General features: G+C 35.1%; 1 protein-coding gene across 1 annotated transcript in view; it reads right to left on the reverse strand.

Annotated features, from left to right (window-relative positions):
• The window catches only part of LOC122529886, a 251,889-nt gene that overhangs the window by 223,994 nt on the left and 5,570 nt on the right, over nucleotides 1–22,325 (reverse strand). The window contains exon 2 of the mRNA XM_043656393.1: nucleotides 11,424–11,630. The gene's annotated coding sequence lies outside the window, so the exon portion shown is untranslated. The remainder of the gene's footprint in view (nucleotides 1–11,423; nucleotides 11,631–22,325) is intronic.

Here is a 22,325-nt window from a genome sequence, read left to right on the forward strand (position 1 = left end):
TTTTTATTTTTAGAGAATCGCGTATATGCATATTTCGTATTAAAAAGTACCGTTTTTTTTTTTTTTTTTTTGGTTTCTTCTTTTTGGAATTTTTTTATAAAAGAAAGCATCGCACTTGCATTATTGTAATAGTAGATTGTTACTATGTGATTAGAATGTAATGAAACTGTAATTATACTACATTATTTATAGAAGAAACTACTTTTGAGCAGTGTTCTCCCGAAACAGATATTTCAGTCAACAAAACAGGTTTCTTTGAAACGTTTAACAATATCCATACTAAAACATAACAGTTTTTATAATATTATTTAATTAACAATTGTTAACATTATAATTAACAATTTTTAAGTATTATTTAATAACAATTTTTGTAGTATTATTTAATTAACAATTTTTAAGTATTATTTAATAACAATTTTTATAGCATTATTTAATTAACAATTTTTAAGTATTATTTAATAACAATTATTATAGTATTATTTAATTAACAGTTGTCAACATTTTAATTAACAATTTTTAAGTATTATTTAATAACAATTTTTATAGTATTATTTAATTATCCATACTGTTGTGAAATTTTGTCGATAATTATCACCTTTAACGTTCGAATCGATTTTTAAATATTTACTGGAGTAATATTTACGCCAACATCGATCGATCTGACGTGCACGGTACATCATGGCGCTGAACAAATATTAAGAAACAATCGTCGATAAATAAATCCGACGGTATATACATTCCCTCCGTCTGTACACATAACACGTGTTTCCCTGCTCGACAATCAGTCGAGCAGAACTCGAGGAACCGATTCGAGCGATCGAAACGAAATTTTCAACATTTTTCCCATGCGACGTTCGAGCAAACGTGGGACAACACAACACAGCGGCAAGAAAATTGGTCGAATCGATGGAACTTCCGGGTTTGGAGGTTAGGTTGGCCAACGATTCGAGGCATTCGGGCGCTGCGTTCCAAGCGGTCCACGGCGTGCGTTTCGGGGTCACCCAGTGGCCAGAGCAGAAGTGTCGCGTAACACACACACACACACACACACACACGCACACACTGGCCAAAGTGGGCAGAAGGCCCTATTCGCACCGGGCATCGTCGACTTTGTCGCGCGCCGCCACGACGCCGATCGATCGATTATTTATCCCAGTTATCGTCTCGGTTCACCGAGAACCGCCACGCATTACGCGAAACGTTCCACGGTTTCCCGTTGCATGGTCCCGGCCCCCCTCCTTGCCGGAATTTTCATTCCGGGGCTTATCGATCCGGCCTCGAAAATGGAGCACGCCGGCCAGTTTCCAAGCGATCGCAGTCACCGGCGAAAAATACCCCCCTAGTCCCCCCTCCCTCCCCCCGCCCCCCCTCTCGAATTGAATTTGAAGCTGGAAGTCAGTCGAAGAACGACGCGCGTTCAAAATTGAGATATTTGAGAGAGCAATTTTTTTTTCTTTGTTTTGTTTTGTTTTGTTTTGTTTCGCTCGATCGAACACCGTTGCCTTGCGATTTTCTTCTCGGCCCCCCCCGCTCCCCTGGTGAACGTCAGTTGTTACAACTACATATGTATGTATGTAAGTATGTATTGCGTCGTGTCGGATGTAAAACGATGTTGGAAGCATCGTGTATATATATATATATATATATATATATATATATATATAGGGTGGACTAAAAATTTCTTCTCAACTATCTTTTCTTTTTTTTTTTTTTTTTTAACGAAACATCAAAGTATAAAAGATAATTTATTAATTTTATGAGAGAAAATTGATTAAATTTAAGTTTATACACGATCTTCTTCGTTATCGGGTTTTGAAAATTAGTTTTTCTTTGAAATGCTGACCGCCCGAGTGCTCGTTTTAATCATATCGGAGGTGATTTTTAGCCAATCTTATATAAAATTTGTATTTATTAATCTTCAGAGGAATTGACCATTATAATGCCGAGCGACGTTAATTTATTCTTTTCTTTTAATTGTAATTTTTTAACAAAGGTAAAAGTAAAAGTAAAAATAAAAGTAATTTTTTAAACAAGCGATAATGATGAAAATAAAAGTAACATTAAAAATAAATTCGACATAAATATTATTAATATTAAAAGTGAAAGTAAAAGTAATTTTTTTAATAAACAATTGTTAGGTCCTATATTATTATAGGACTGATCGGTATCTCTCAATTTTGCGCTTTAAGTAATTCATAATTCATATAGTAATATTAAAATACATTATCATACCGAAACACACTCGATACTAACAATACAGTCTTTATAGTTTGCTAACCTTTTCGAATCGATGATAAATCATCGTAAAAATGACGAAGGTTATGAAATTTTTTCTTTTTAAACACCCTGTACAGCGATATTAAAATATTATCGTGCCAAAACATTCGATCCTAACAATACAGACTTTGTAATTTGCTAACCTTTTCAAATCGACGATAAATCATCGTAAAAATGACGAAGGTTATGAAATTTTTTCTTTTTAAACACCCTGTACAGCGATATCAAAATACATTATCGTGCCGAAACACGCTCGATCCCAACAATACAGACTTTATAATTTGCTAACCTTTTCGAATCGACGATAAATCATTGTAAAAATGACGAAGGTTATGAAATTTTTTCTTTTTAAACACCCTGTACAGCGATATTAAAATACATTATCGTGCCGAAACACGCTCGATCCCAACAATACAGACTTTATAATTTGCTAACCTTTTCGAATCGACGATAAATCATTGTAAAAATGACGAAGGTTATGAAATTTTTTCTTTTTAAACACCCTGTACAGCGATATCAAAATACATTATCGTGCCGAAACACGCTCGATCCCAACAATACAGCGGTACCCCCCCGCGCAGCTTCGCAGAATTCGCGCGGACGTAAACGCGTGAATTGGCGAGGACGGCGACGATTATGAAATTTTAATTATCGTCGGATCTAATTGAAACGCCGTCGAGTGTTATTGCGACTCCGCGCGATATATAGAGGCGGATGCGATAGAGAATTTATTGCCAGTGTTAACGAATCGGGTGTCTGTTCATCGAGTTAACTCCCGGTTCGCCGGTCGAAAATCGCCATTGGGAAATTAAAATTCGAGCTGGATGGAATTTCGGCCGGTTATTAATCAATCAGCTAGGGGGCGGGGGGAGTGAGAAGGGGGCGCTAGCATTCGATTCGGCCGCGCTTTATCGGTACAGGCTTTTTCTTTTTTTTTTTTTTTTCTCCTTAAGTGCATAGCTGCCTGCAGTCCCTGGGGATTCGAGTTTCCCTATATTTAATTATTCAATTGAAATGATAATTGTTCAAGACAATTTTATTGGAAGTTATTATTTAAGGTATTATTTCACGCTTCGAAACTTGCATTGATTTCGGAGGAGAATTAACTGAAAAAAAGTATGGAATGAAAATGAATATTAATTATATAATATAAAAATAAATTAATCTTGTAATTTAATATTATAATTAATATTAATATTATATTATGTATATATTAATATTAATATTATTCTTGATTATTATTATTATATAATATTATATAAATAAATTAATCTTATATAATATTATAACATTATGATATTATAATTAATATTAATATTAATATATATTATATATTAATATTAATATTATAATTAATTATAATCTTATAATTTATATAAATATTATTCTTAATTATTATTATTATATAATATATAAGTAAATGTAAATATTATTCTTGAGAAGAGGCTACTCACTTATTTACTCAATTATTTACTCAACTTTCACCGTGACGTTCAGACATATACGCAACCACTTTGTGGGCAGAAATTACGAAATAAACAAATCGCGAACGATTTTGCAAAAAAACACACAATGTTCAAACATCTCGTTTCGAATGACGAGAGAAACATTCATTTCGAATAATATTTTCATGCCATCAATATTTCAACTTCAACGTTAATATTGAATTTTTCAAACTTAACATTTAAATGTTTCGAAAATTCATCAGTTTCGAAGTACGTAATGAAATTCATTTTCCATATACTCGTGGAATATCGGATTTTAAAATGTCAAATGGAAAAACAAATAATTACTTCAAATACAATTGCGTCAAACGAATGGAAACACTGCGTTGGAAAGTAATCTCTGTAAATACATTTATATTTTATATGAAAACACTATTGCACTGGCCGCAATTCTGGCGAAGAATATTCGATTTCGTTGTCAAAAATGTCGAAAACGTGACGTTACCGAGTCTCGCACTCATTGTTGCTGAAAATAACGTAACATTTTATGAGAAAAATGACGCGAAGAATTCGAGGAGCAACATTTCTGTAAAAAAGATCTGACAAATTGATTCAACAAGAAATTCCATGAATAATATTTTCTAAGAAAAATGTGCCCAATTGAGAAAGGACAGTTAAATTAAACTTCTAGTTGTGAATTCACCTAATATCAAATTGTACAGCGACAAGCAATTTTAATTGCGAATTTCGAATGAGTCGAATGAAAGTCGATGAAAAAAATGAAAATTGTCGTCTTTGAACGACAGAGAGCTCAAGATTGATTACAAATCTTTCCAACGTCTACTAAAGTTCTTGTTAAAGATTTGTTACTAGGATTTTTACATGTATTTTGAAAATTTCTGAGATATAAAAATGCATATAATATATATACATATATATACTTTACTCAGAAATTTTATAATAATAAAAATAATACAATAAACATAAATTATTTGCAATAAATACAATGTTTGCAATATAAATTATAAAATACAAAAGTATAAATTATGTACATAACATGCAGTATATAGTACAATATAAATGTGTGGAATTTATAATAAATGTAATACAATACAATACCATTAAATACAATAAATATAAAACATACTTCAACGATAAAGACTTTGTTAATATATTATTATTGTATTACTGTATTATTATAATATATGTATTATATAATAATATAATATGTGTATTATATTGTATTATATTGTACTATAAAATCCTGTATTATTGTATTGTATTATATTGTACTATAAAATACTGTATTCTTGTATTGTATTATATTGTACTATAAAATATATAATTATATAATAATATATTGTAATATGTGTATTATATTGTATCATATTGTACTATAAAATCCTGTATTATTGTATTGTATTATATTGTACTATAAAATACAATATGTACACGATAAGTACTGATTTAATATTAAAAGTAAAATTATATTATTATATGATAATATAATAATTACGATACTAGCGTAATACATATAATATACACAGTATTTGTTATAAAATTTGAAGAACGACAGCGACTTCTATTTAGGTTATGTTCCTTCAATGAAATTGATTCTAAAATTCAAATTATAATAATAATAATGTAACACATTATATTAATTATAATATTATCATATATACCGTAATATATATAATGTACACAGTACTTATCATAAGACGTCTATTTAGGTTATGTTCCTTCATATGAAAATTGAAACGTTCGTTTGAAAAATATTTCTGCGTTTGCGAGAAGAGAAACACTGGCCAGAATCGGAAACAGTCCTCGAAGATTCGCCAGAAATGAAGATCTCTAACGCGATTTGCTCCTTACCTCTCTCACCCCAAGGTTTGGGAAAATTTCCCAAATTCATTAGGCGGCGAGCTTGGAAAAGCTCGACGAGATTTTCAGACGCCTCGCGCGAAAACCTGGGGGATCGCCGTTGTTTCAATATTTCCAGCAAACGATCAGCAACTGACAATAATTAATATTAATTTTTAATACATTAAATATTAATTTTATTAAATACGTATTAAATATATTTGAATGTATTTGAATGAAAGCAAGAATCGAATCGTTAATCGCGATTAACTTAGTGACAAATCAGTCATTTACAATTAACGTAAGCTGGCACGTAATTGTTAATATTATCGGCAGAATTTCATCGTCAATCGTTGATCAATCTTCCGTCCAGCTCTGGTTTCGAGCCCAGTCAGCCTGTGGAGTGTTGCCAGGCGTAACGTAGAATCGCGAATTCACCGTTCAACCTGAACGGTTGGCGCGTTTCCAAACGCGAAATTTCGCGGCAGTTTTCCGTCCTCAACGACGCGACGGTGTTTCGTCTGATTCAATTAATCGCCACGTTAATCTGCCGACACACACGTAACAAACAGTCTCGAAACCTTTCGAAATGACCGCGGCGTAAAACGTCAACGAAAAGAAAGAAGGGCGAAGTATCATACAACATAACCTCAACACTTGGGACAATTGCAATCGCTTCGCGCTCGCTCTCGTGCGTTAGGTTATATTTACGGCGCGTTGCGTCACCGAGTGAACGTTGCGACGACGCCTGTTGCACGTCGATTTAACCAACTAACAAAATATTTGCTCTACAAACGCTCTCCAAACTTTTACTTCAAATTGCTCGTCTCCCACGTTGGAAGAACACGTCTCTCTTTCACCTGCCCCGTCGAAACTCGTCGAATTTCGTCGTCCCGAGACGTTTTTTCCAATTTTTTTTCCTTCTCACTCGCGAGCGCTAATTGCTCGTTCGCCGCGGAAACGAAGGAGAAAACGCGTCTCTCTCCCTCGAGATGGAGTTTTCATTTCGATCGGGCTTTGCGTCGGGCAAATATAAAAAGAGAGGAAGTGGGGAAAAACGAGAAAGAAGGAGGTAACAGGCACTTTCGACGGTTCCAAAGAGAGACCGCGACAAACATTTGCACTGCACGGCATTTGCGAGCTGCTGGACTCGAGTGCGACTGGCACTCGGAAGAAAATAAATCGCCGGCCGACCCGCGGAATCAACTCGCTGTTAATACAGTGGCGCCCCACTCGAGCGCTCGCACTTCGGCTCGCTTAAGCGTCCGCCGCTATCCCCACTCTTGGAATTTCGACTATCCCCACTCTAGGCTACCTTACTGTGGCGGCCGCGCGAAACAGGCATTGCATGACACCGATATTTCGACCCATTACGACCGTTTTGTTGACACGTGTCGATCAAAGTGAGACGAATAGCAAATACCAATTTATATTAATACATATACATATATTAACACGATTATAAAACCGTATTACGAGTACTGTTAATTTAATATTGATGGAAATATACAACAGGACCTTTTACTCAATTATTGATAATTATTGATTAACTATCTTTATAGGAATTCCAATAAATTTAGATTAATTGCTTCGTCAGTTTAGATGCTAATTATTGCTTTGAATTTCAATAAATTTAGATTAATTGCTTCGTCAGTTTAGATGCAAATTATTGCTGTATTTAGTTTAAAAGCATGCGTGCATTAAATTGCAAATCGTTTAAATGCATTCAATTTAAGCAAAATGTTAAAATGTTGAATTTCTTGTGCATGTATGTAATATGCTTGTAGCGTGTATTGTAACACACATTACTAGTTAATAATAATAATTAATAAATATATTCTATAGTTAATAGTTGATAAATGTATTCTAATAGTTAATAAATGTTAAAATGTTGAATTTCTTGTGTATGTATGTAATATGCTTGTAGCATGTATTGTAACACACATTACTAGTTAATAATAATAGTTAATAAATATATTCTATAGTTAATAAATGTATTCTAATGGTTAATAAATGTTAAAATGTTGAATTTCTTGTGTATGTATGTAATATGTTTGTAGCATATATTGTAATACACATTACTAGTTGATAATAATAATTAATAAATGTATTGTATACTACACAAATAATTGTAAATTGTATTCTATAGTAGTAACTATTATTACTGTCATATTACCATCAAATTACTGTCAATTGTTATGTAATAACAACAGTTAGTAAATATACGTTTCAGTAGTTAATAAAAATTACTAAAAAGTTACATTAGGCCCAGAAATTGCAAAACATGTTGAAAATTCTAAGTGGCCCTAATTTTCTAGCCAGCAACTGTAATTAACATAAAAAACTTCCACCAGATTTACGATCAAAGCGAGCTATATTAATCTACCGTGGAACCACAGTAAACCACGTTAAACTCTGCGCTATTCTACATTGTTCTCTACTCGAGTCCACGCTGCTTCACACTGTTCGCTGTTTTATACCACCAGTGCTCTGTTCACGACGGGGCCAAATCCACATTTTATGTTGATTTTCCCTTGGCGCTCATTCTCTCTCTCTCTCTCTCTCTCTCTCTCTCTCTCTCTCTCTCTCTCTCTCTCTCTCTCTCTCTCTCTCTCTCTCTTGGTCATAAACTATCCTTGATCTACGTTAATTTTCTCGCCTTCCTACAATTCAAAGCCACTTATCTATTATAATCGAACCCTCATACATAATACAGACAGAATTTACGAGAAAAATAAACGTGCCATCGTTTTGACCGTACAGTAAAGTAGTATTTCGAATAAATATATTATATAAATAATTCAAGTAATATTAGAGAAATATTGTATAAAATATTTTACATTTATCTCAAATAATATTATAAATATTATAAATATATAAATAATATAAATATTATAAATATATAATATAATATAAATATAAATATTATGAATATATAAATAATATAAATATTATAAATATATAAATATATACATATATAAATAATAATATAAATATATAAATATATACATATATAAATAATATGAATATTATAAATATATAAATATATAAATAATATTATGAATATTATAAATATAATAATAATAATATTATAAATATAATAATAATATTACAAATATTATAAATATATAAATATATTTATTTTCCATGCAACGTCTCATTTGTTCACTTGAAATAATTACTTGTTCCTGCATATACACGGGAAGTGTATTTCAATTACGTATTTTTCACGATTAGCCTGAAACAATTGCTCGTAGCGAATATTTCTCTCGTCATTCGTGCAATGTAATATTTGAATATTATTTTCACGAAATAGTAATCCAAGTTCCTGACTGTTGAACTTTGTACACGATTGTCACCACACAGTACGTGACAGGAGATTGGAAAATTACATTTTAAAGTGAATTGTCATTTTCAGCAATAATATTTGAAATAAAGGGAAACAAATTGAAACGAATAAAATATTTAAATACACTCGCGATATCCTCCAAAATATTACTTTTCAAAGCCACACCGCGTGCCAAGTGAAATAAAATACTTCACTGTCATATTTATGACGTACACACGTTCAAATCAATTATACGACCATTTACTATTCTATTTACTGTTTGAAGCAACATTTCAGCCCCCCCCCCCCTCTTTTGCTTTTAATCGAGCAAAGATTCGTGCTGGAACGATAACAATCGGCTCGACCACGAATGGAAACGTTCGTAGAAAAGAAACGCCGTGTTAAAAATTATTTCGTTTACCGGTGGAACGGCTTGATCGTCGCTTTCAGTCACGTTGATTAAACAGACGCCCGCCAGGGGGAGAGAAAGTCGCGGCCAGGTGATTCATCGTGGCGGCCGTGACAGCCGGCGATACATTATGCCCGCGAGCAGATAATCCATTATCGGGCCTCCGGCCGATCGCGATATTCGTTCTCCAGTAGCGGACGACCGGCTCCGTTAACCGCGAGATTAATCTACGTCTTGCCGATTTCCGGCCGGTGTTGCCTCGTTCCAGCCAACGATCCACACCACCGTGCCCCCCCCCCCCCCCCCCCCCTCCTCTCCACGGTTCGTGGAAAATCCATTCAACCACGTCGTTTCGAACGATGTTTCACCATCGTCGGTGGCGATGGTGATCAAATTTGCCAGCGTATGGGATCCCATTCATCCGAAACGACGCCTTTTTTCGTGGTTTCGAAAGGTTAAAGGTGGGGGAGGGAGTGGTGATTTCACGTTTCACTGACGCTCGAATATTCTTCCGTGGTAATGCCGCCCATCCGGAGAAATATCGTTCCCATTCGCGAAGACGTTATTCCGTGAATATGCGCAGCTGCCAAAAAAACGTCTCGGGTTATTTCCTCGCGCAGCCACCCAAAAGTAGATTCCAACTACGACGCGTTTTCTTTACCGACGAGGTTCGTACCGGACTGTGAATTTGACACATTTGTAAATAGAGAAATATTATATTTAATTAACAGGGATACCCAGTTTCTTGAAATTACTGTATGAAATTTTATTTTACTTAGGAATTAATACTTTAAGTAAAATTTACTTTTAGTAAATTAAGCAAATTAGTACTTTTAGTAAATTTTATTTTACTTAGGAATCAATACAGTTTTTAATCTACAATATATCTGTAGTCTGACAAAATTTCCCTTTTTGTAAAATGAGGATGATTTCGAAGTAAAATATTAACTAAGTGTTTATTAAATTTGAAAAAATTTACTGCATGGGGTACCTCCATTGTGTTATTCGTAAAAATATATATATATATTTTGATTAATTTTTACCAACACTTTCAAGCAGACGTTAATAGTCAAGTATATAATAAATTTTTCATTCTAATTTTCATCAGCTGTTATATTCCTTCACCACGTTCAATTCAATAAATAATTCTCGAAATGGATCTGGCAACGCTGTACATATTTTTCAATTCCAATTCTCGTCACTAGTGGCGCTGCGGTGCAAAATCTGCCTGAGGTTCAATTTCAAAAATTCAATTTTAAAAAAATCGAAAGAGCAAAGAACAATCTGTTTCAGACAAAACTCCACAAACGGTATTTCGATAAAATCTCCTCTTGCACTCAATTCAAATTTTTGTCAATTGCTAATTAAATAATGCACGTACACGTGTCACTTGTCCAATGAAACGTAACGCCGTCTCCAAAACAAATCTTAATTTGCGGCCATTCAATGGTAACGAATTCTATTCTCGTGAGTTCCCGCGGGAGAGAAAGGTCGTGGGTTCCCCGGTTCAACCGGGTCGAGGTCGCGCGATTTTAATTCCGGCCAGCGTTCGCCGCTCGCTGGCTAATTAGGTTATGCAAAACAGCTGTTACTCGCCGCTTAATCTAACCTAACCGCGTAAATTTTTCCTTCACCCCATCGGGGATAAAAAACTTCTCCCCTCCCCCCTTTCCCCTCTCAATTCGTTTCATCGCATCGTATTTGCTTCTCGGATGTTATTCATCGAGGAACAGAGACACAAACGAGCTACATGAAAAAAGTTGTGACCCGTAAAACACGGACAGAGCTGTTTCTTACATACACATAACACTGAATGATTTCTGTCGAGTTACTAGCTCCGCACTTTGGTAGTGAAAGTTTTGACAACACCGCAAATCATGTTGCATTCACTAGTTCCCCAACTCGCCGTTGTTTAAACGTGGAGTGCGCTAAGGTACGAGTGATTTTTTTTTTTTTACTCTGTCGGTATTTCAGGTTATGAGCGTCTGTGACAGCGATAAGTTGAAAATTCGTTCCAAGTTGGAAATTTGAGAGACAGGCTCTCGCGGACGAATGGAGATATTTGTCAACAATCGTGCGAACTAGAGTTTCAAAGGAGACTTACCCTTCATACCGAGGACCAGCGCCGCTCTCCCGGACGAAACGGACACTTCTCTATCGATCGATCGATCGATCGATGACTGCTGCGCGCCACCTGGACGACCACACGACTCTCGAACAACGACGAAATTCAACGAACTTCACGATCACTGGCGATCACACCGCGCAACACCAACGATCTGTCCACGGTTTCAGGAACACGAAACACTCCCTGCAAAGAAGAAGAAATGTCATCGGTTACTTTAAAGACTTCTAATCTTTTAGCCTGGCATTGTACGCTCCAACAATGGAGCTAGAATAGTGTCGTCAAATGACGAGTTTAGATAGGAATATTTATTTTGTACCTTTTGTATTGGGGCTAATTAATTTATTTTGAGAATTTCAATTATCTCGAAAGTAAATGATCTAAATATATATATATATATATATATATATATATTTTGTAAAATAAAAAAATAGATATATATTTGGAAATTAAATGTTTGTCGTATTTATTAATATCTAGTTTTTTTTTTAAATAAATTTAATTTATGTACAAAAACGCATTTTCATCATTCAGAAATGAGTCTTTTATATGCGCGTTATAGAGGTTATAAACCTGCTGTACATTGTTTCACCGAATAGTTGACAATGGCTCGCGCGAATCCCGGGAGGGGGGGGGGGGGGACGCAACAACACGCCCCATATTTAGAATTCAAACGAGGATCAAACGTTCGTGGATTTCCACGCGCGTGTAACGCGCACGTGGCTGTAAAATTAGAATCGATCCGCGCGTGCTCGCTTAATTGCAGGCTGTTTTATCGTTGCAGTCACGAACTCTCGTGGAAACGGATCTAGGTTATTAGGCGCGTTCGTGCCGGAATTTACAACCCTCCCCTGAACAAAGTTTCTTTTTTCGCTGGGTTGCGGTCTAATTAAAAATATAAGAAACTCGGGCAAATTGAATATCCGACGTTCGAGGGGCTGGAACGATTTTTTTTTAAAGCTGTTACTTGTAATTTCCACCGAGCTGTTGAACCTTCGACAAAGAAAAAAAGCGGGAAAAAAGGATTTGAGTTCTCTTAAATTTTTCTTGTTTCACTGAAATGTTCACAATAGAGAGAGAGAGAAAAAAAAACAAACTGCACAGCAAGTTTCAGTCTTCTAGTGGTCGATTCTCGAGTTGCGAGAAACATTGTTCAATGTCTGAATTTATCACGCTGATTTCATTGAGAATGAACAGTATCTTCACTTGTCGGGTATATATAAAAATACCTACTACACTCGCGTAGTGTGAAGATATTTTTCTAAAAAATGAACCCACGACTGTGAAAATAGAAACTTGTAATTTATTATAATTTATTAATATTATTATTATATTATTATATTGTTGATTGTAATTTATTAATATTATTATTATATTATTATTATATTATTAATTATAATTTATTAATATTATTATTATATTATTAATAATAATATTAATATTATAAATTAATATTATAATATATATAATAATAATAATATAATAATAATGATAATAATAATAACAGTATAATACTAATATAATAATAATGATAATAATAATAATATAATACTAATATAATAATAATGACAATAATAATAATATAATACTAATATAATAATAATGATAATAATAATAATAATATTATAATAATATATAATTTATTTATCGTCAATTTTTCGAAATATTGTTAAATTTACTATACAATGACTTTCATCAATATTCAGGGACTAATTTAAATTTTTGATTTTAAGAATATTCACCGAATACCCAATCCATTGCATTATCGCTTTGATGGTAATTAACAAAGGCACGTTAGACGTGCGCGGATTAGCTTTCAGCTGAATTAAAATTAGACCAGCGAAGTTTGTTAGCCATGGATTATCGCGAGCCAAAGCGATTAGACAGTTACACATAGCGGCGGCGTCAAAACGGAATATCTGCGTTTACGGTATTAGACGAGATTACCGCGTACGGATCTGAAACGAAATCCTATTAGATCAATTAATATATTAAGCTAAAGGCAAACAAATCACCGTGCACGGATCACTGCGTGCCCTTCGGTGAATTTACATCGTTTGCCAAACTCGAGCCGGCTCGCGGTGTGTTTCGTCCAAAAGCGGATAATTCACAAACAATCGCAGTGTACGGTGTACGCACATGTGTGTAACGTTCACGTTCTACGTGTATACTCTATAAGCAGAATGTATTATTCTAGTTCATTGTTTGCAAGTTTTATTGCATTATATTATTCTATTGTGGGGGCAATGTTTTGCTGTATTCTTCATTGTGTTGTTTATATTCTTTGTAAGTAAAATTTCCATAGTACTGCCATAGATTTAGGTTACGTTTAGGTTAGGTCAGGTGTATACACACAGTTATTTTCTGTTGAAGGTATGAGAAAATGTTTCCAGGTAATATTGTAATCATTTTGTTATTACTTTGATTTTTGGTATACCAAGGATCACCTTCGGCTGTTTCTTTTTAATAGAATGATGTATATTTTGATCAGTGAATCCATAAATCCAATGACATATGTTTTGATCCATTAATCCAAAAGGAAAATTGATTTATGTATGTTGGAAAACTATTGGTAGAAACTAAGAGGCATTTTTTTATTAATTTTAAAACCAAGAGACAAGGAAAAACAGGAGCAATGTGCTTGTGTTCGTTTTTCATGCATAGATTTTATGAAATTGAAGCTCGCCTCTGTCAAAATGATCAGTGTCTTCGTTTATATTTATAAATTTATATTAAGTGAGTTGATTTCTTTATACCCAAATCGTTTAAAGGAAAACCTCATGGAAGAAGGAGGTAATTACAATAGAAAAATAAAAATTAAACGAGACATTTTCTTTATACCCAAATCGTTTAAAAGAAACCCTCGTGGAAGAAGGAGGTAATTACAATAGAAAAATAAAAATTAAGTGAGACATTTTCTTTGTATTAAATACGTTTAAAAGAAACCCTCATGAAAGAAGGAGGTAATTACAATAGAAAAAGGTAATTACAATAAAAATGAAAAATTGAAAATTTTCTAAAATAGAAAAATAAAAATAAAAAATTCAAAATTTTTTACAATGGAAAAATGAAACTGAAAAATTTAAAATTTTCTAAAATAGAAAAATAAAAATAAAAAATTCAAAATTTATTAGAGTAGAAAAATAAAAATAAAAAATTGAAAATTTTCTAGAATAGAAAAATAAAAATGAAAAATTCAACATCTTTTAGGATAGAAAAATAAAAAAAAAAAAATTGAAAATACGTCATGTTCGCTGAAACGTCTTGTTCTACAATCGCCAGTCCCGAATGCGTGAAAATACGAAAATCGAGGGAAAGTTCAAAGTTTCGACGCTTCCAAATAAAGTCACTTTCGTGTTCGAATTAGAAATTAAATGACCCCCCCCCCCCCAAAAAAAAAGAAAGAAAGAAGAAAAGTAACGTCAATAACCAGAACAGCGGAGAGGGGGGAGGGAGAGAAAATTCTCTCCCGTGGAAAAGTGTCAAGGAAAATGGGCGCAGCGTCGCGTCGTTTGGGGCGCGAAGGAGGGAGGGGGGCGCGCACGTAATGAAATTCCTTCGGGCGTCGCGAGAAAGAAAGGAAACTCGATAAGGCGGCCGTGGGCCGAACGAGCGTCCCACACCGAGTAACCATTCCGCGCGAGAGATTCGAGGTCCTGCTCCCATGGGGGAAACAGGCCGGCCAATTTACGACCGACGCTCGAAAACGTAATCGCGTTCCGGTGGCAGAGAGGGAACCCTCGCTTCTACGCCCCTGTTTTTACTTACCGAACGTCGGTAAATCTGCTTTCTCTCTTCTATTTTTTTTTTTTTTTTTTGTTCTCTGTGTCTTCCTCTCGTTCTTTTCGCCGAAGTTTCGTTGGAAACGGGCGAATTAAGCTCAAGGATTATCCCTCGCGAACGTAGGTTTGTTAAGGCGCGATTGAAATCAATTCGAGCGGTCATCAACACGCGAGAGTGAGGTTAGGTTTTCGTCGCCGAAGTGCGAAACTGCGGTCTACAAGTTATAACTCGAGATAACGAAGGTTTAATTCGAATAGTTTGCAAGTGTTCATTCAGCCCGGAGCACGGTTCATTAAGTCGAAAAAATTCTAACCGACGACCGAGTTAACTCTCGACGATGGTTCCTTTCGTGGAGAGAGCAGGATTTCTTTGAACGTCAATTAATTTTCCATCCGGATTCGAAAACGATCGAGACTGCAACCGACTTTCCTCGTCGATTCTACATTCCTACGTTGCCGATCGTTCTCAGATTCGAGGAGAAATCGGAGAACCGAGTCGAGAGAGCTCAAGAGGAATTCTCGCGAATTAGTCAAAGTTAATTCCAAGAAAACTCCAAGAGTTGATCAACGATTAGTAGATTTTTATTATCAACATTGGTAATCGAGTAATTCACATTTTTTGTACTTTGATCGAACGTTATCTCGTGTTTGGGGCGAAGAGTTAAATCAACGATCGGAGATTCGATTTTTATAATCGACATTCAAGTGATTTATGTTTCACGTTTTAAATGATGATCATTCGTCGTAATTAATGATTTTTCAGTTGTCTAAGTTAGTCGTTAGTTGCGATGAACTGTGACAGATCAACAATTGGCTATAATTGACGATCGACGTTGCCGATTTTTCGACGATTCAATTTTAATTCAATGATTGACAATTCTGCTTATTGATTCAACCAATCCGTTGATCTCTCGACGATTAATTTCCATTTTCCAATCTGATTGATTAATTCTATTTATGAAATCGGTCGCCGATTTTTCGAGCCAAATGTTAGTTTTCAAAACTAATATGTATCGATCGATCAGTGGCCAACGTTGGACAGAATCTGACCGTGACTCTTCCGAATCATTCGATAACTTTCAAACTGAAACTGACAGCGAGTTTAATTGCCACGGGGGAGGGGGGGGGGGGCGATTTTTCAGTCGAAAATCCTCCGTGGTTCGAGGATTAGTTCGCAACTCGGATTTAATGTAATTGCATGGGTTCTCGGGCGCCATCATTTTTCCACGTAATTCGTAATTAAATCGTTCTCGAAATCGGCTCTACGATATTCGCTCGTCAACTTTAAACTCCGCAGTCACTCTCCCTCAAGAAAGATCGAATTGCGTGGCGACGAGAATTCTTCAAGAACCTAGAACCTCTTTCCTTCTTTCTCTTTTTTTTTTCTAACCAATTATCAGGAGGAGAACGCAGAACCGGCGATCATGTGTTTATTACGTTTTAATAATTTCTAAAAATCCGGTGAATTTATACCGACGAGCTCGAAAGAAGAAGACGGCGACGAATTATCGTTTCGGTCACTCGTTATGGTCCGCGAACCAGTTGCCAGCGCCAAGGGGCTACATTCGCGCGTTGCTCCCCCCCCCCNTTTTTTTGTAGGCCAGCTCCGATTCGAGGATCGCTGAACACGCGAGTGGGTCAAGGACGCGTGGTGAACTTGCCTCCTCAGCGCGCGCCACCCGAGAAGAGTCGTTAGCTGCAGGAAGGTGGAAATGCCTGACTGACGACCATCAATAAGACTCGCGGTGAGTAAAACCTTACTTTCTCTCTCTCTCTCTCGTCTTAGTCTCCTCTTTACTTTATTCGTTCTTTCACGAGCGGAAAAATTCGCCAGGAGGAGAGAATTTCACGAGGCGATTGGAGAATCGAAAACAATTTCGCTACGTTGGGAGTTTAATGTCCCAGAGAAATGGCTGTCATCGGTTATCTCGCGCGTGTTTCGTTGAACAATATTCTTAAAACCACGCACTGGCGTCTTTTAGGTTAGGTTAGGTTAGGTTCACCGCCTCGCCCACGCCACCGGCTTAACCGCGTTATGCCGCGTTTACACTACATGGGGGGAGGGGGGGGGCGGAGAGGAATTAAAATTGCTCTAACTTTAAATTAATTTCGTCCGGTTGTGTTTTTTTTTTTTTTTTTTTCTTTTCGACTAACCGCGAGCAACGAGTTAATTAACGCGTTAAAGGTGAAGCCGCGGGGACCTGAAAAATTCTCTCCGCCACCCCCCCCCCTCCCTCCCCGGGGGGGGGGCGGAAAGTTTCCTTGGTTCCAGTCTGGAGTCTTCGACCAAGACCAGCGAAAACCAGAAACGACCACTTTCCACCGACAACTTTTTTGCCGCTCTGAAAGCGAATGTTTTCTTTTTTTCTCTCTCTCTCTTCCTTTTTCCTTTCTTTTCTCGCCTGTTTGTTCGCAGTTCGCGTGAACGGTCTCACTTTGAGGTTCTTACAAATGGGCCCAATATTCTTGGGAATTGAAACTGAAAACGTTCCGTAATTCCTTTCCACGCGAATTTTGTACAGTTTTCTTTCGGAATAATTATAGTTCGAAATATATATATATATATATAATGTAAATAAATAGTGTATACGTAAATAAATAGTATATACGTAAGTATATATATAATAGTGTATAATATAAATAAATAAATAGTATATATAAATAAATATATACTATTAGTACTATAAATAGTATATAAGTAAGTATATACGTAATAGTGTATAATATAAATAAATAAGTAGTATATATAAATAAATATATACTATTAATACTATAAATAGTATATACGTAAGTATATACGTAATAATGTATAATACAAATAAATAAATAGTATATATAAATAAATATATACTATTATATAAATATATACTATTAATACTATAAATAGTATATACGTAATCGTGTATAATATAAATAAATAAATATATACTATTAATACTATAAATAGTATATACGTAAGTATATACGTAATAGTGTATAATATAAATAAATAAATAGTATATATAAATAAATATATACTATTTATATATACTATTAATACTATAAATAGTATATACGTAATAGTGTATAATGTAAATAAATAGTGCATACATTACTCTATAGTTACGAAATATATTACAATACGGTATCGCAGTATATCTCATTGTAAAAAGAAAATTTCAATCTTCAATCGTCACGATTAATTTAATTTAGTGTAAGAGTATGTTCGAAATTCATCTCTCGTAACGAAACTAATTACATTGCAGCGTGATCTTTCTTTTTCTTTTTTTTTTTTTTTTNTTTTTTTTCTTGTAAAATTTGTCGACAATTTTTCATCGTCATTCGGTCAGTCAAATTCATGCTCTCCACTGTACAACATCGTCGATGAACGAAAAACAATTGCAACTGGACGTTCCTTCCCATTTGGTGTGTCCTTCGTATTTGATTCTGAGTGTGGTCGAACGATCCTAGTCAGCCTGTCGAGTATTATTCTTCGACGTCGAACGCTCACCGGTTAATTTCGTGCGAGCGAACTAATTCCCGAGCGAGCGATTTCATATCGAGCACAGCCGATTTGAACGAAGGTCCATTTATTCTATCGACGAAGCCGTGCAGAACCGAAGCACGTATCCGATAGCGTTTCATTATTGCTTTATTCGCTGGTACGTATGATCACTTTGATCCGCGACCGATATCGATCGCCGATGACGAAAGAAATCAAGCGTTCAATCTGTCGGCGATATTTCTCATTCTCGGCCGAATATTTCGCTGCTGACAGCCATTGCGCTAGGGGAAGAGAGCTGTATGAAAAAGAGGCGAGAAAAAGACGGGGCCATCCATCTGAACATCCAATTTGGACTAATCGTAAAACGCAAAGCGAGTTCCTTCTATGTACGACCGATTATTTGATAACGATGCAAAGTTTTGCAATTGTCTTATTGAGATATTGCAATTTGGAATTGCCGTAATAATAGAAAATTTGCTCATTGGGCTTCACGTTAATATATTAACCGATTCGATACATTATTATTATTATTATTATTGTTATTGTCGTTGTTATTATTATTATTTTCGATATATTATTATTATTGTTATTGTTATTGTTGGTGTTGTTATTATTATTAACATTATTATTGTTATTTTATTATTGTTGGTGTTGTTGTTATTATTATTTTCGATATATTATTATAATTAATATTATTATTAATATTGTTATTATTATTATTATTATCATTATTGTTATTGTTGTTGTTATTATTTTCGATATATTATAATTAATATTATTGTCATTATTATTATTGTTATTGTTGTTCTTATTATTTTTGATATATTATAATTAATATTATTATTGTTATTGTTATTATTTTCGATATATTATAATTAATATTATTATTGTTATTATTGTTATTGTTGTTCTCGTTATTATTCGATATATTGTTATTATTAATATTATTGTTGTTGTTGTTTTCGATATATTATTATTATTATTATTATTAATATTATTGTTATTGTTATTATTATTATTACTATAACTATTATTACTATTACTTTAGGTTAGGAATTGGTGTGTAATGATCGTCACCAGGTGTGTAATGCAATTCCTAACCTAAAAGGCAAACTATACACCGTGTGCATGTCACGACTATGCGTTGACATTATTATACAATTATATACTGATCATGATATCACACATTATATGATTGACATGATGTTATGTGTTATTCTATAATTGATATTATATATAATTAATGTCAGACACTAGGTTAACAACAGAAATAAACAAGAAAGAAAGAAAAATTCCGGCTTCTGGAAATCTCGTCTTACAAAAGAATCTCAATAATTCAACAGAATAATCGAAAGTGGCGACAACCTCATCATTTTCGATAACAATCAACAAAGTAATAATTATAATAATTATATAAACTTCGAATTGTCAGAATAATAGAAAATTTTCTCATTGGGCTTTACACTAATATATTAACCGATTCGATATATTATTATTATTATTATTATTATTGTTATTATTATTATTATTATTATTTTCGATATATTATTATTATTATAATTATTGTTTTAGGTTAGGAATGGTGTGTAATGATCGTCACCAGGTGTGTAGTGCAATTCCTAACCTGAAAGGCAAACTATACACCGTGTGCATGTCACGACTATGCGTTGACATTATTATACAATTATATATTAATCATGATATCACACATTATGTGATGGGCATAATATTATATGTCATTCTACAATTGATATTATATATGATTAATATTAAACACCATTAATATTAACACAGATGAACAAGAAGGAAAGATAAATTCAATTCCTACAAAAGAACCTCAATAATTCCGCAGGATAATCGAAAGTGGGCGAGAGCCTCATCATTTTCGATAGCAATTAACAAAAGTAATAATTGTAATAATTATAATTTTGTTATTCCCGAGATTGTCGAAATAATATGTGAAAACGATCGATACGGGTGCTTCGTTCCGCTCGGAACAAACAGACCTTAATTCGTTACGCCGCACGAGACCCAGAATTTGTCCCAATTCCGCGCCCGTGAGCTTCGTGAGCATGGTGACGTCAGATGGAGGAGCAAAGACTGGAGAGGCGAAGAGAAGGGGGCGAGAGAGAAAGAGAGGAGCCCCGAGAAGGGTCGTCGTTCGTCCTCGACCGCGTCGAACCTCGCCGTGGAAAGCGGTGCAAGGACACCGCGTAATCGAGTTCCCTTTGCCAGCAATTCGTCCTTGACGTTTCACCTTCACCCGTTCGCCCGAAAATCCACTTCGTTCGTTCAAAACCCCTAACCCCCTCTACTCCTCTGTTTCTATCGAATCGTTCTTATCTCTTTTCATTTTCATTTAATTTCTTCCAAATAATTTGCAGCACGACGAAAAAGGGGGGAAGAAAAGAGCATCGGCTGGAGGAAAACGTCTCTCAGAGAGGGGAGGAAGAAGAAAAAAACGGGACAGTCGAGTGCTCGAGACGAGGTGATTATTGTCAAAGACAAACGGGCCGGCCGATCTCGGAGGAATTTTCTCGGGGCTTTCAAAGCACACAACCCGCCTCCTTGGAGGAATTCTCGAGCTTTTGATCAACGAGCGTCAAGTGTTTCGGAGCGCGAAGTGTTTCGAACGCGGCCGTTTCAACGCGGCGGTCCACTTTCGTTTTCTCCTTCGTCGTTGATCCCCCTCCCTTCCCCTCAAACGCTTCCAATCGACGAGTTTCTATCGTTAAGAAAGACGCTCGATGGAAGAATCTCTCCCTACGTACGCTGGTTTCTTTTCAATCCGTTTGCATCGTTAGTCGTTATATATACAGGGTGTCCCTATATTCTAGTGTTAGTGAAGGTGAGTCTACGTGACGAAATAATCATTTCTAAAGTAACAGATGTTACAATGCTGTTTGTAAATAACGTAATAAATATCTGCATCGAGAAATTTCGACTTGAAATGAAAGATGACAAAGGTGTCTACTATTATAAAAAAAATTTTCTGCAATATATATATATATGTTTATATACTTCGAACAGGTTCGCCAAGAGACGAAATTTATTGCATAGCCTGCAGCAGGATGATGTAGAGTTGTTTCGCGTGTCCGAAACAAACGACATTCCACTGACCTACATACTGAAATTCCCCAAAGATCTACGCTCCGATATGGGGGATCCCAAAAATTCCCTAGCCCAGTTCCCCGGATCTGCTCTAGGAGAGGCGAGCGCTTCTACTCACCGGGAAAAATAGAAGAGAGGCACGGAAAGGGAGAAATTAGGTCGGATGGAAGGGCGACCAGGCGAACCGGGACGGGAAAGTTGCCACCGCGTCCAGGATGTTGCCAGTCGATAGCTGTTGAGCTCCGAACCGAGACTGCGGCGCTGCGAAAAGATGGGAGAGGTAAAGGTAAAGAGAAACGCGCGTGAAGAAAAGAAGATATTCTTGGTTCAGAATATCAAGTATACCAGAATAATGAAATTTGATTGTGATCGTGAATTTAAAATTCACGGGTGGGTCAGAAATTTCTTTTCACCTTTCTTTTTTTTTTTTTTTTTTTTTTTTTCTCCCTTCACGTTTCAGTTTGCCAAGAAAAAGGAACGCAACGATCGTTTACAGTTTACCGG

Source organism: Frieseomelitta varia, unplaced genomic scaffold, assembly GCF_011392965.1.
Source record: "Frieseomelitta varia isolate USP_RPSP 00005682 unplaced genomic scaffold, Fvar_1.2 scaffold_314, whole genome shotgun sequence".
In the NCBI taxonomy this organism is placed as follows: domain Eukaryota; kingdom Metazoa; phylum Arthropoda; class Insecta; order Hymenoptera; family Apidae; genus Frieseomelitta; species Frieseomelitta varia.